At 53.4% G+C, this 14908-nt stretch overlaps 1 protein-coding gene and 1 long non-coding RNA gene across 4 annotated transcripts in view; one reads left to right on the top strand and one right to left on the bottom strand.

Moving 5' to 3' along the window:
- The window catches only part of PRKAG2 (protein kinase AMP-activated non-catalytic subunit gamma 2), a 254783-nt gene that overhangs the window by 219192 nt on the left and 20683 nt on the right, over positions 1 to 14908 (bottom strand). The window lies entirely within an intron of this gene.
- LOC113911514 lies at positions 4021 to 12558 on the top strand. 2 transcript variants are annotated; one of them, XR_003516500.2, is made up of 6 exons: positions 4021 to 4045; positions 4992 to 5086; positions 6023 to 6098; positions 9594 to 9851; positions 11118 to 11228; positions 11872 to 12558. It is a non-coding gene; the product is annotated as an uncharacterized LOC113911514 (long non-coding RNA). The 2 variants fall into 2 exon arrangements; XR_003516501.2 differs by having other exon boundaries at positions 11878 to 12558.

Raw genomic sequence — 14908 nt, forward strand, 5'->3', positions numbered from 1 at the left:
AGTCAATCGCTCTCGGTCCAGAATGTTCATAATGACTTAGAAGGCTTCATAACTGGCTCAGGTCAAAGGTCCCAACTCGGGCTGCACGTTGCTCTGTGTCGTTCTGCCTGTCTCCTGACATCCACATTCTGAGAAGACAGAGATGTACTTGGGCTGTGCAGACCGGTCTAACACCCAGGTGTGTGCAAGGCACGGCAGACGACCCCACGAAGTCCTCGGCCGAGGCTGATAGGAGAGACAGTGGTCACTCGGGAGCTGCGGGTGGGCAGCGTTCTCTGAATTGTCATGAGACCCCAGTGGCCCGGGTGGGCCCTGCCCTCTGACAGACATCCCTGCCCCACACCCCCAGCCCTGACGTCAGGCCAGGCCACGCAGCAGGCTCTTCCCAGGAAGCATGTGTGCCGCTTCCCAAGGGGAGGTTTGGAAGCTCTCCTGTGTTCTAACACACCATCTCTCACCCCTCTGGCAGCAAGGACTTAGGGACGGCTCCTACAGCACAGGACACACTGACTGGGAGAGAAATAAACCCGTCATTGCTCGCCACGGAGACTTAGGGTCATTTGTTAGCCCAGCGTCACCGAGCTGGCACTCACTGTCACCATCCCTCCTCCTGTCTTTCTTGGGAGCCTCCCCCTTCCCCCTGCAGAAGCTCAGCTCATAAACTTGCTGTGGCTGGAAACGTGGTTTTCTTGGCGTATCCCCCTGTGATGCTGTCTGGGCCCCTGAGACGGCCCTGAACCCAAATACAACACGCTTCAACGAATTCACTTTCTCTTACTCTCTAATTATTAATACTTTGTATGATTTGTGTCCTCTGTGATATCTTAAGACAATATTATGACAATCTTTCTGTAAATACTCATAACCCTTAAAGTAGAGCCGGACACCAAACACGTGCTCTCTCGGCTGGGTTTAATCCGACAAACACGTACTAGACGTCCACTGTGTACCAGGCACACGGGTGACCAGGGTACAAAGATGGAGGGCCAAGTCTCAGCCCCTTAAGCAAGTCCTAGTTTCAGGGGGAAAGAAGACATTCAAAGACAGGTGGTTTTGCCTAAAAGGCCAAAGCCTGTTTTCTCAGCTGTCTGTGTCTCTCTGGGGCTCTCCTCAGGCCCACCCCCCAACCAGGGATTCATTCAGCGTTACCCTTCCCTTAGGACAAACGGGTTAGGTAAAGGTCTACCCAGAACAGAGACCCTGGAGCTTCAAATCCATGCCACTGCTAGCCAGGCCTAACTTCCTGCCCCCACCCCAGGACTCCTTCACTTCCCTTTCCTGCCCACAATTGCCTCCAAACAAAAATTAGTAACCAAGCAACCAGTATATCCTCGGCCAGTACTGACAGTGACCGGCTAAGTCTTGGTTTGCCCAGGACTGATCAGATTTTAAAACAGAAAGTCCCACATTCCAAGAAATCCTCAGCCCCTGGTGAACCCGGACAGCTGGTCCACCTACGGGACAGAGGCTGTTGCCCTGCACCCCCCTCAGACCTCCCCCTCCCCAGAGGCGGTGTGCACCTCTGCGCGTCTATCCACACCACCAGCCGGACTCCCACACCCATGCCCGCTTCCTTTCTGTCTCTCCTGACTTCCAGCTCCATGAACTTTGCCACTTTCCAGCCCTTTGGTAAAGGAGGAAACACCCTCCCACCTTTCCCTTCCTCTCGGGGTTTGATTTATTTGGTAAAAATTAGCCCTAATCATCGAATAAGAAGAGACCCAGGGACTTCTGTTCATCAGGGAAAAGTAATTACTGTAAGCAAAAACAAAAGTAACCTAAATACCAGGGTCCTCACGTTCCTGGATATATCGAAGATGTCTAGAAGGATTTGGGATTCCTGTAACATTGCCCATTTAGCTCTTTTTCCTCCTCTGAACAAGCCCGCTTTTCATAAAATGCAGTTTTAGAGATACACAAAACACCACTGCAATTCCATTTTGCCTCTTGCTTTTTAATTCCTACGTCCACTGCCCCATCCACCCAGCGAGCGTGTTCCCAGCACTGCAAAGCCACGTTCCGGCGGAGACTGCGGCCACGAAAGGCCATGTTTAAGCCAAAGGCCACTTCACTGCCCATCGGCCAACAGAAATGAGGATCAGAGACAGCTTAGGATGGGAAGCCAGAATCAGAGAAACAGAGAAAGTGGGGGCGGGAGGGACACTCAAGTCAAGTCAGACATTTGGCTCCAAGTTGCCCGCGTCCCACTGGCTCTCAACCTCAGACACACATCATCCGGGCAATTAAAAACAACAACAACAACAACAACAACAGAGTTTCTAATTAAATTCACCTGGGGAGCAGGTGGGCGCTTGGAGTTTTAAATGCCCCTCTGGTGGGCCTGAGACGCACGGTGGTAAGACCAAGGAAAATGATAACACGATGGGTTACGGGTGCCCATTTTACACACAGAGAGAGCAGACCAGTTCCTGGGTAGAAACACGGGCTTTTCCTGACACACGTCTCCATAGAGATTCCTTGAGATGGTTTTGAGTAAAACCCGGATTGCAGCAGCCTTTCCTGGTGTGGCTTCCAGCACCAGGCCCCGTACGTCACCGAGCGAACCCCCAGGGGGTCACGGGGCCCCCCTCCTGGTGCTGCTTCTCCCCAATGCAGACGCAGTGAACCCTGCCTCACCCCGCTTTACCTGCCCTGCTCCTCCCGTCCAGAAGAAGGCCAGCAGAGTGATGCAGGGCAACGCAAGCCTGGGTTCTGAGCTCCTCCTAGAATGGAGGGCGAATCGCATGTGGATCGGGGGGCTCTGGGCACCCCCTACTCATTCAACAAGTAGTAAGGAGCCCCTGCCGCCCAGGGGGAGCCCCCGCCCAGAACCCTGAAATGAGTGCAATCCCTTGTCCATGGGCCTCCATGCTTGTGTGAGGAAGACCTGCAACTCCTTCCCATGGAACCTTGAGGCAGGTCCGAAGGGTCAGGGTGGCTGTGAAGGGGTCCTGAGAGGAGGATATTGGGATGGACATCAAATGCCAGCTGCACAAGTGGGGGTGGGGCTGTCCTTGAGAGCAGGGCCGACATCTGATTCGTCGGGCCTCGTACAGGGCCTGATGAATAGATGTGCTTGGCAAGTATTTGTTGAGAGAGAGAATGAATAATGCCCGAAAAAACAAATGACAAAAAAGCTCATCTCACTAAGATGACAGTGATAGAAAGTCTGGAAAAGCAAAAGTGAGAGGAAAAAAGGAATTTCTGCAGATTTTGGAAATGTTCCTCGTCCCTTTCAGGGCCTTTGGCCTCACGGAGATCCCGACTGGCAGGACACCACCAATACGTGCGCCCACAGGGGGTGCCCTACGCGCTCGGACAGATTGGGCGCATTCTTGGGCAGGACAGCAGAAGCACAGGCAACAAAAGACAAAAAAGAGATAAATTGGGCTTCTTCAAAACTGAAGACTGGCATGCTTCAACAGACACCAAAAAACAGACAGGGGTTGAAAAGACAACCCCCAGAATGGATGAAAACGTTTCCCAACCATGTATTTGATAAGGGATTTGCATCCAGAATATCTCAAGAATTCTCAACCTCAACACTGAAAAGACAACCCGATTTCAAAACTCGCACAGGGTATGAACGGACATTTCTCCAAGGAAGCCCAGGGAAAGATGCTCGACCCCATCGGGCACTAGGGAAACGCAGATCGAAGGCACGAGGCACCCCACTTCCCACCCGCGAGGATGCGCATAAGCCTGGAGCTGAGTCCGCCACCGCGGGAAGGTCAGCCGGCAAACCCATCTGGAAAACCTTCTGGCGCTTCCTCAAAAGTGAAGCACAGAGTGACTCCACCAGCCAGCGACCATTCTGCTCCTGGGTATAAGCCCGAGAAATGAGAACACATGTCCACCCAGACACGTGCACATGAATGTTCGCAGCAACGTTGTTCCTCATCGCCAAAAGGCGGGAAACCACCCCTGATGTCCTTTAACTGATGAACAAAGTGAGGTCTATTCACACCATGGAATACTGTGAAGTCACAAAGAAGGAGTGACATGCTGATAGATCTACAACATGGGTGAAGCTTGAAAACATAAGGTAACTGAAAGAAGCCAGGGGCAAAGACCACATTATAGGATCCCATTTATACGAAAGCCCAGAACAGGGAAATCTACAGAAGCAGAGAGTCATGTCGTGGTTGCCTGGACAGGCGGGAGGCGGGGGCGAAGGAACCCTTTGGTGATAGCCTCAGCATCAGGGGGTTCCCTCGGAGGGGATGAAAATATTCTAGAGTTGACTGTGGTGATGGCTGCACAGACCTGCGAGTATCCTAAAAACCACCGAATCGGACCTTTTACACGGTTAAATTGCGGCTCTGTCAATTGTATTCAATAAGGCTGTTTGAAAAAAATAGGTCAAACAACAGCATAGCAACAACACTGAGACCCATTTGTCACCGATCTGAGCGGCAAAAATGATGAAGTAGTAGGACTACACATTGTCAGCCAGCCTGTGGGAAAAGAGGCCGTAGCTGTGTTCACACATGGCTATTGGAAATGCAAATGGATACGACCCTCCCCCGAGGGAAATCTGGTGACAGCTAATGGAAGCGCACGAGCGTGCATGGGGGCACGTGAGCACACCAGACCCTGGCTGCATCCACGTCTGCTTCTGGGCCACGGTACGTGCCCAGGCACGGTGCTCACCGGCACACGCGGTGCTGTCTGCATAGGCCAGCCTACACACCGCCCGGTGGGCTTGGCTCTGTGTCCTCGGGAGACCCGCAACTGGCAGGCACATTACCAGCTCAGCTGAGGTCACTGATACCAGTCAAGGAGACAGTGAGTGACCAGATGGACCACGGCCCTAGTTATGCAGAAAGCAAGGGAAAAACAGGAAACCAAGACAAGCCTGCAGGAGGAAGGGGTTGGGACGGTGTTTGGGAAGATGGGCTGTGATTATGGGAAAGGCCATGAGCAGCTCTGCCCTTCCCTAAGGTCAGAGACCGTGTCTTCTCCTTACTTCACCATGTGGATTCTTTCAGGAGAGGTTTCCAGCAGAGGGAACAGCAAGTGCCAAGGCCTGGAGGCATGAGGAGGCAGGCCTGTCCGCGGCATAGCAGGCGCCCGTGTGACTAAGGTAACTGACGGGCTCAGAAAGATGGTGAAACCATCTTTCAGATTCATCTTTCAGATGAATACTTATCTGAACACAACAGGGAGCCGCTGGAAGGTTCTATCGGGGAAGATATGACCTGACATATTGTAACACGGTCGCTCCAGCCCCCTGCTGAGAGCAGACGGATGGGGGCAAAGATGGGGACGGCAGTCAATTCCCGGTGGGAGCCAGCCCACAGGCGATGGGGAGGGAGAGGAAAAGTGGGCAGGAGGACCCAGTCGTGGAAGAAAACCAGGAGGGGGCCAGCGGGGTCCTGGGACGGCGGCCCCAACACGGTGACATCCTTGAGTCACCTGCTCCCGGCCACAGTCCCAAAGGTGAGTGCACGTCACAAGAGAAGCAGAAAATGGTTCATAATCATACAGAAATAGTCCGTATAGAATTGAGGCACGCAGAGATAGTTAAAATAAATATTTTTTAAAGGCTGGAAGCTGTCCTAAGGGGGCAATCATGAAGCTGAGGGGGGTAAGAGAGGACTTAGAAGGTTCTAGGCTCGGCGCTGCTCTTACCCACCTTGCTGGCAGTCAGCTTTGGAGCGTTAACACCCTTATTGCTTCCCTTTAAGGTGCTAATGATCTACGAAGCCCTATTTCGAGAGACCTTGCCCTGGCCCTTCGCTCCTCCTTCTGCAGAAGGCCCCTCTGAAGGGTTAGGGCTAGGGACCATGGTGTCCCACCACCTGCCACCAAACCAACCAGGCGCGTGGGGTGCCAACGGCAGGTGGCCCTGGCAAAGCGGAACGGAGGAGAGACCTCGGTGAGGGCAGGGCTAGCGTGGGAGTTAGGAACAGAGTCTCTGTGAAGGCTTGGGGCTCCGGGGGTGAGCACGGGCCGAGGCAGGAGGGCCTAAGGAGCAGGAAATCCTACAACCTGAAATCCACCTTTCTGCCCCTTCCAGGTGGCTCCTCCGTTTCTAGAAGCAGCAATGGTGACGTACTAGACTAGAAGACTGGAGACCAACTCCTAGCTCTAGGGTGCGCTGGGCTGGGGTCAGCAGGGGCCGGGGTGTGGCACAATTGTGTGGCTCTGTTTCGTGGACTGCAGAGGGCCTGGTGTCCCCTGGTCCCGGGCAACACCGCAGCTCCACCAGGCGTGGCCCGGCTGGCCTCTGTCTGTCCCCCCGACGCACTCAGCCTGGGCAGCCTCAGGCTGTCACCTTGGTGTCGGGCAAGCATGTTTCCTGGACGTGTCCCGCTTGACTTAATTGGAGGCAAGGTCAACATGAAAAAGAGCGGGTTCCTCCAGTGCCAAGTCCGTAGATTTGCAGCTGCCAGATACATGAATCAGGCCATTTCCTAATCGTCTAGGAGTGGAACACGATGTGCTTACATGTCCCCACCTCTGGCCACCCAGCGCTCACCAGACCAAAATCTACATTGGAAAACAGCTTTTTCAAGAATCAAAAAGGTAGTAATTTTCTCAGTCATGAGCCAATTACAGAGACTGACCAGAAAAAAGGAAGGAAGGAAGGAAGGAAGGAAAGGAAGGAAGGAAGGAAGGAAGGAAGGGAGGGAGGGAGGGAGGAAGGAAGGAAGGAAAGAGGGAAGAAGGGAGGAATAAAGAAGGAAGAAATCAATGATGACTGATGGACAGGCAGAGCAGCTTGGCAAAGCCATCGGATTGGGATTCACACCCGGGTTTGCAGCTAAGGAGCTGTCTGCAGCTCTGTGCACACATTCCCTGCCCCAGCTTTTGGGCCTCAGTTTCGACCTAGAAAATCATGGTCCATGAACCTGTTACTTTTTTTTTTTTTTTTTTACATGAATCTGTTACTTCCGTTCTTTCTCACTCAGCAAAGTCATATTCGGTGCTGATGATGTGTAAGAACAGTAGTGTTTACAATTCCAAAAGCTTTGGGCACACCTTGCTCACGTCTGATATTTTGACACTGCTTTGTGGTTTGCCACGTGCTTCACCTGCACCATTTATTCCTTCAATGAGGGAATAAGGGTGTGAAAGAAAGGCTGCCTGGGGCTTTGGTGACCACTCAGGGAGGAAGGCGATGGAAGAGCTGGTCCCAGCTGGATCGGCTGGATCAGCACTCCTGGCTGGAGCTCTGTCCAGACCCGATGTGCCGAGTCCCAAGCTGTCTGTCACACCTGGATGTCACTGGGCAAGGGGAGTGGCTCACACCCCAGGGCGATCTCTGCACAGAGCCCGTGACACCGTGCGGGCCAGGAAGCCGCCACAGCGCAGGCTGAGTGCACTCTCTGGAGCTCTGCACACGCCCAAGGATTCCTGGAAAATGGCGCGGGGAGAGTGGCTCAAGAGGGAGACTTGACATTCCCCCCAGTGAGGTGTGTGGAGGCCAAGTGCCTACCCTCTCTGAGCTTCAGGGTCCTCAGCTCTCAAATGTGAATACAAAGTGCGTTAAAGAATGTAAAGTGAGCACAGGACTCGGAGATTTCGGGTCAGAGCTGTGAGTGTGGCTCCTAACCCCAGAGGGTGGGATGTGGGACCAGGGCTGTGGCCCAGTGCAGCGATGGGGGTGGGGAGGGAAGGGGAAGTCCAGCCCACACGGACTATTAACATGTTCCTAAAGCTCACTTATCAGCACTCTCCATACAAATTTCCTTCTTTTTTTTTTTTTTTAAGATTTTATTTATTTATTTGACAGAGAGAGACACAGCGAGAGAGGGAACACAAGCAGGGGGAGTGGGAGAGGGAGAAGCAGGCTTCCCGCTGAGCAAGGAGCCCGATGTGGGGCTCGATCCCAGCACCCTGGGACCATGACCTGAGCCGAAGGCAGACGCTTAACGACTGAGCCACCCAGGCGCCCATACAAATTTCCTTCTTGAGCAAGTCCTCGGTCTTAGAATTCAGGTGCAGGTGCATCTCAGGAACAGAGAACAGGTCAGCTGTGGGATGCCCTTCCACGTCCAATTCTGGACAGTGCCCACATGCACATACAAGCAGATACTTCCACATTCGTGCAAACACACCGGCGTCGACACCTACATATGTGCATGTGAATTTACATATGCGGTGCTCTGGTGCACCGAGACCTTTTGACACAGGTCCACGCACACACAGGTGTAGCGCCCGTGGTCAACAGGTGGGCCACACATCTAGAATCTAGAAGAAACCATAAAGCTGACATCCGAAAGCAAACAGAACCCCGCAGCAGGGCTGTATTTCATTTTGTTAAGTTCTGAAGCTTGTATGCACCAGACACCATATCCCAGACCTCGGGCCTGCCGTTCGTAAGGACTGCGGCGGGGTAAAGTCATCCAAGTCAGGCTGAACTATGACACGGCTATGGCTGTTGCTAGGGTTTCAAATGTGCTGCCCTGTTGTTGTTTTCCCAAAAGTTTAATAAATTATGTCACCAAAACAATAATTTCTGGAGCAAAGTTGAAGTGCTATCTCGCTGGTGTGCTTCCAAAGAGAATGAATGGATTTGTCTTTCTCCTTCCAGGATCTGGGATCACACAGCCTGTCTCTATCGACGGGGGGGTGAGGCCTCCCAAGGAAGTTTAGCCTGGAGCGTGAGACCACTTATTACCAAACAAATTAACAAGATAAATTTGTGGAATCAGCAGACTCAAGGTCAGGAAGACTTGGACCCCATTCAAACATCTGGACCAGAGCTGATGCTCTCTTTGATTAAGAGCAGATGGAAATCCACCCTCTTCACATCTCCCATCAGCTGAAGGGCCATGACCTCAGGCGCCGACGCCCTCAGCCTTGGGCCGGGGAGCCTGAGAAGAAGACACAAGACTCAGGCCTCAGGAGGCTCCAAGGGGCCATGGAGAGCAGCCCACGAAGGGGGCGGCAGTGGGCCTCAAGGGCACGCCTATCTGTGGCCTAGGCTCCACGTCTGGCCGTGGACAGACCGGCTGAGAAGCTTTCAACATTTCAGATTCCAAGGCCTTGTCCTGAACCTCGACTCTTGGTCACGGTTGGGAGGGTGGGGGTGCAGGTAGAGGGAGGTCAGGGAGGAAGCACAGAAATCAATCCTTCCATTCCCCAGGCCTTTCCTACCAGTCCTACCCCATGTGGGATGGGGAAGCATAGGGGTGTGGTGGGGCTGTGGGAAGTTAAGTCAGCTCCCCTCAGAGGCCAGTACTCAGGTCTGCCATCTGCCGGTGACCTCTGGGCCTCAGCTTACTCTTCTGTAAAATGGGGAGATGTTATTAGGCTGTCTCTCATCTCGGACACCAGTCCAGCTCTCAGCTCCTGTGGTTCTGTGAGGTCAGTGGGCTTCCTGGAGGAGAGGGGAAGAGGTCTGCCATTTAACGGGGGGCAGGACTGGAATGGGCAAGAAGACCCTCCCAACGACAGGTGGGTACCTACCCAAGCAGTGTTTTTCGAACACTGGCCCCTCTAGTAGATCATGAAATTGTCCGAAGTGGGCCATCCCCACCAATTTTTAAAAAATGAAACGCAATCGAATAGAGACTGTCGCGGTGGCGGGCACGAAGTAAGCACGATGGAAGCATAAGGCATTCTTCTTCTCTCTACCGCAGGCCGCGGCCCGAACAAATTCCCGGCATGAAGTCACTGGGAGCCAGCACAGCTGCTGAAGTACACTTCCACGGGCTGTCGCTGACTGTGTCTATCCCGCACCAGAATGCGAGCCCCGTGCGGGAGGGATTTCCGACAGTTTTACTCACCGATGGCCCCGGCATCTCAAACAGTGCCTGGCACCAGCTAAATGCTGAGAAGTACGTTTGGACAAATGCATCCGTATCGTTTCATGAAGAGGCAAGTTCGGTTACCAGCAGGTGAGAGAGAAATGAAAGGAAAGGTGATGTGGGACGTCTTTAGGCTTCTGCCCGCCTCCCCACCCTCCTCACCAGCAGAGGAGGAGGCCAGGTTAACCGGGCACCAAGAGTTGGAGGCCAGGGAGGGTATTTGCCAAAACGGTGTGGCGGGGGAAAAGGACCCACCTAGGAGGTCAGAGTCCTTCCAGCTCCCCAGTGGCAGGACTCCCAAGCTCATCCGCTCCACTGCTCTCCGGTGGGAGTCTGCTGCTCGGGGTCCCCCTGCCTTCCTTCTGGGGCCAGGTTCTCCCACGAGCCAGAGGCCTGGCCAGCAGAGCAAAGGTGGGAGGTCATCCCAGCAGAGGGCGAGGAGGGGTCTCTGGAGAGAGGCCGGCCAGCCGAGGGCAGGGAGCTGAGAAGCCCTAGTGGGGCTTTCAGGCGGTTCCCTGACAGATTCAGCTTACCCTAACGCTTCCGTGTTTGTTGTCACGGTTTATCGTGAGCCACACTGGCTTTCCATTTCTGCTAGTCCTGGGATGTTTCTTTTCAGAATAGGTTTAAGAGAGGCACCTGGGTGGCTCAGTTGGTTAAGTGTCTGACTCTTGGTTTTGGCTCAGGTCATGATGTCAGGGTCATGAGATCAGGCCCTGCACTCAGTGGGGAGTCCGTTCCAGATTCTTTCTCTCCCTCCCTCTCTGCGCCTCCCGCTCATGCCGTCTCTCTAATAAATAAACAAACCTTTAAAAAAAAAGATTTAAGTTAAAAAATAGTACTTAGATAGGATACAAATGTGTAGGTTCAGTGAATCACTGCAGTTTGGGACCAAACCCATCCCACGATGCTGCCTCTGTTCGGGGTCAGTAACTTAGGACACCAGAGGGAGACGGCATTTCAGCCCAGGCATGGGCGTGTGTGTGTGTGTGTGTGTGTGTGCACACACATACAGCTGTGTATACTCGTGTGTGTGCGCACATACATACAGCTGTGTATACTCGTGTGTGTGTGCACATACATACAGCTGTGTATACTCGTGTGTATGCGCACACACATACAGCTGTGTATACTCGTGTGTGTGTGCACATACATACAGCTGTGTATACTCGTGTGTGTGTGCGCATACATACAGCTGTGTATACTCGTGTGTATGTGCACACACATATGCGTGTGTGTGGAGCTGTGAGCATTCTTCCAATTATCTTTGTAAAATGAATCTTACTCTTACAATCACCACAGGTTTCAGGAAACAGTATGTTCTAATGCATTTTCCATATTTGCACTTTTCCAAAGTTTGGTCTGAGGATGTTTCCACGACTGTTCTGTGAAACGTGGTCAGAGATGAGGAGGATCCACCAGAGCCCACAGTTGGGAATGGGATCCAGTTGTTTTACTGACACAAATGTGAGTCCCTACCTGCTTATTAGATTGTTCTCTTGCAAAATCACTAAGGCTCTGATAACAAAAGTGGGCATGGGGGTAAAATGTTGGGGAGAGGTTTCCATGTGCAAAGCCTGGGTCTGCAGGGGGCTGTCTATGAGGGAAGAATGGGTGAGTTGGTTATGGAACCTCCCAGGGAAACCGCCAGGACTTTGCAGGAAGACTGTGTACCTTGCTGGGGCCTCTGGCTACCTGGGTGTCGCGCTGGGCACACGTCACTAGTTGCGCTGTGTGGCCAAGCTGGGGCTGGCAGAAATATCCCTCCTGGGCAAAGCAAGGAAGGGGAGTCCCTGGGTTGCTGGTAATTTCCCCCAGCCAAGGGTCAGCTGTGGTTAACCAGTAGGGGTGGGGTGGGGGGGCTTCCAGGGCGCAGACGTGAGTTAGGTAAGCTGGTCTTAGGTGACTTTCCCTCCACTGTCAGCTCTGTTCCTTTTTTCAAGCCATACGGTCATGGGACGGTAGACCCTAGCACTTCCCACCTGGCCGCTGTCCAGGATGTAGTCTTTCTTAGGCCCTCGAAGCCTGAGACCCCAGTGGAGCACTCTGCTCAGGCTGCACCCCCTAGATTCGTACCTTCCCATCTCCATCCCTCTGTCATCCTCTGAAGATGCAGATCTTCCAAAGTGACAATGAGCTAATCTGCTAACCTGAATGGCAAAGAGCTGACAATGCGCCCCATGAGGGCTGGCCTGGCCACCTCCCTACCTCCAGCAGATCCTCCTCCTCCTGCCCTGCATGGGAAATCTTTCCAAGCGGCTTTCCTTCCAGACACAAGGTTTCCTTCCTCGAGGGTTCCCGGTCAAGAGAAAAGGCAGTACAACCCTCTGATGTCGCACCAGCGGGATCCCACTGGGGCAGGTGACATGCAGGCCATTCACATGCCCCACAAATCTGACTGTTCTTCTCAGCCAGCTGTTAACCATTTACCAGCAGCCCACTGGCCCTTAGACCATGCTGCGAAGGTGCCCCCTACCCTCCTCCCCCATCCCGGGCTGCAGAGCCAAACTGCAAAGGCCAGGCTTCACAACACAACTTATGTGCACTGACCAGACGGAACCCTGGACAAACACCTTGCATGTTTTGATCATCGCGGAATGAGAAAACAAAACTAAGGATCATAAATAACGTTAAGCTCACATTCACCTTGCACACATCATGTCGTGTCTCCTCCACACCCCATCACCTGTGAGGAAGGGGCGGGGGCTGGTGGGGCTGCACAGAACCGGCCCAGGCAGGCCCGAGGCCAGGCTGCCTGCTCCCACGGTGCTCTTCCCAACAGCGTCTGCTCCTGAATAAAAACTAATTACTGTTTAGGAAGTTGTTTGTGATCCCTGATGGAAATGGGGGAGGTTAGGCGCGTCGAGGGAGAGACGCAAGCACGGGCACACTCCGCTGCCTTGGCACGCTCTCAGGCCTTGAGAGGCGAGTTGCTTAGGGAAAGGATTTCCCCGATGAAGCGTCTTTGGAGAAAGTTCTGGTGGTCAGAGCACTCTCCCACCCTCGAGGCTCAGGCAGGGCTGGAACAAACCGGTTCCTTGAACTCACCTGCTGGAGTCTGAGGGATCTCCAGATACCAGAGGATGGGTGGGGAAGCTCAGGATCAAGGCACTGCCTGCCTCAGTTTCTCCGTGTCTCTGTTCTCCTCTGTCGAGAGGGTCAGGAGAGCCAAAGACAGAGGGTGGAGAGAAACACAAACTGCTGTACCCTCATCCTGGGGCGGCCACAACACAGCACCACACTCGGGGTGGGGGGGGGGGGCTCCAAACCACAGACATGTATTCTCTCCCAGTCCCGGAGGCTGAGAGGCCCAAATCAGGTGTCCGCAGAGCTCCTCTGAGACCTGGAGGGGACAACTGTCCCTTGCCTCTTGCAGCCTCTGGTGGTGGCCGGCACTCAGTCTCTGCCTCCTCCTCTGTGGCGGTGCTCCCTCTTCTCGAAAGGACACTGGGTGAGGGGCCCACCTTGTCATCACAACCCACTCCATCTGCAATGCCTAGTTCCAAATAAGGCCACATTCTGAGGTACTTCCACATATCTTTTCGGGGACACGATTCAGCCCACAGAACCTGCTATTGCTGGGTGTGGCCCGTCTGGGGAATCTCACCGTAGTCACACCCCAGTGGTCCGCCGTTTTCCAGAGGACAGTGTAGCTATCCCGCACCGCGGGGCTGAGGGTGCCCAGCACAGGGGCCCTGGGCTCCGGAGGGCAGTGCACGGGCCCTGGGTAAGCAGCACCAGTGAGGCTGAGACCCTTGGCACCGCAGACCCAGGGGACCTGGACACAGGCAGCTCAGGGACTGCAGAATGAGGCGGGAGGATGCCATAGAAACATGCCACTGTTGTCCCTACTTTGAACTTTGAACTTTGCACTTTGAACAACTACCCTGGGACACTGGGGGTAAACCAGGCATGTCCAGGACAAACCAGGGACAGTCCCCTTACCTAGAGAGTTTCTTGAGTGTTTAACTCAAGGTTAAACACTGAAGAAAGGTCCTCTGTCGGAAGATTTCTCCTGGAAGAAGAGATTCAGTCTGCCGGTTTATTTAAATTGCAAAGTAACTGACTATAGAACATGGTATCACTTCAACTTAGGGAAGAAACGAACATCAGGCGCAAGGTGACTCGTCCTATGCTCTGCCTCAGAATAACCTGACGGGGTGGCTATTCCCTCTCTTTCGGAGTCTGGTGGGAAACTGAGGCTCAGAGAAGCAATCGTCCTCTTGGGATAAACCAGCCCCACCTCACAGCCAGTGGAAGCATCCCGAGCCTGGATTTGAACTCAGGTGCTCGGATTCCAAAACTCTTAAGGTTTCCAAGCTCCTTCGCACTCACCCCACCTCCACAGTCCTGTGTCCAGGAAGAATGCCCATCCCCAAACCCCTGCCTGCCCACTTCACCACATCATCTGCCAGGGAAGCACAGGAGGACCCTGGGTGCCGAGGAGAAAAGGAACATGCCCCTGATCGCTTCTCACAGAGGCTGACAATAATCTGATTGGAAGCCAAGTTTGACAACAGCGCATCAGAAGTCCCCGGTGAGCCAGCTTCTCAGCCTCCGAGGCCACTGACCCCCACTTGTGCGGAATGCTTTCTCTTCTCTCTGCCCGAATGCCTTATTCTGAGAAACGAATGACTTACACTCTTCCTCCGAAGACAACCATCATCTAGCAGATTTTTAATGGCCTAGGCGGGAACCATCACAAAATAAACACACACTGAGCAAAGGGGGGAAAAAAAAGAAAAACCAACTCAAAAGCAAAGGCCGGAGTTCAGCCTGGTTATGACAATCAATTGTGAAAGGCCAAACCCACAACTTTCCGGAGCGGGAGTGCGTCTTCCTGCTGACATAATGTGCTTGGGCACTTGGCTAAGAACAAGTTTTCCCCGTTTGAGGCTGGCAAGTTTGGGGCCTCTGCAAACAAGTCGCTTCTGTTTTCACCAAAGCTGGCTTCCCCTTTTCTGGAAACTGCTCCCCCACTCAATGTCAGGGGGGCCGCCTCCGTCACTGGCCAGGCTCTGGGACGCACATCATAAACAGTTCAGTTGTGGGCGAGTTGTTTTTTTCTGATGTTGATGTTTCTCTCTAAAGTCGGCTACAAGTGGAAATTTCCGTATTCCCCTGTTCAGCAGAAATTACAGGCTTTG

This window comes from Zalophus californianus, chromosome 12 (assembly GCF_009762305.2).
Source record: "Zalophus californianus isolate mZalCal1 chromosome 12, mZalCal1.pri.v2, whole genome shotgun sequence".
Taxonomy (NCBI): Eukaryota; Metazoa; Chordata; class Mammalia; order Carnivora; family Otariidae; genus Zalophus; species Zalophus californianus.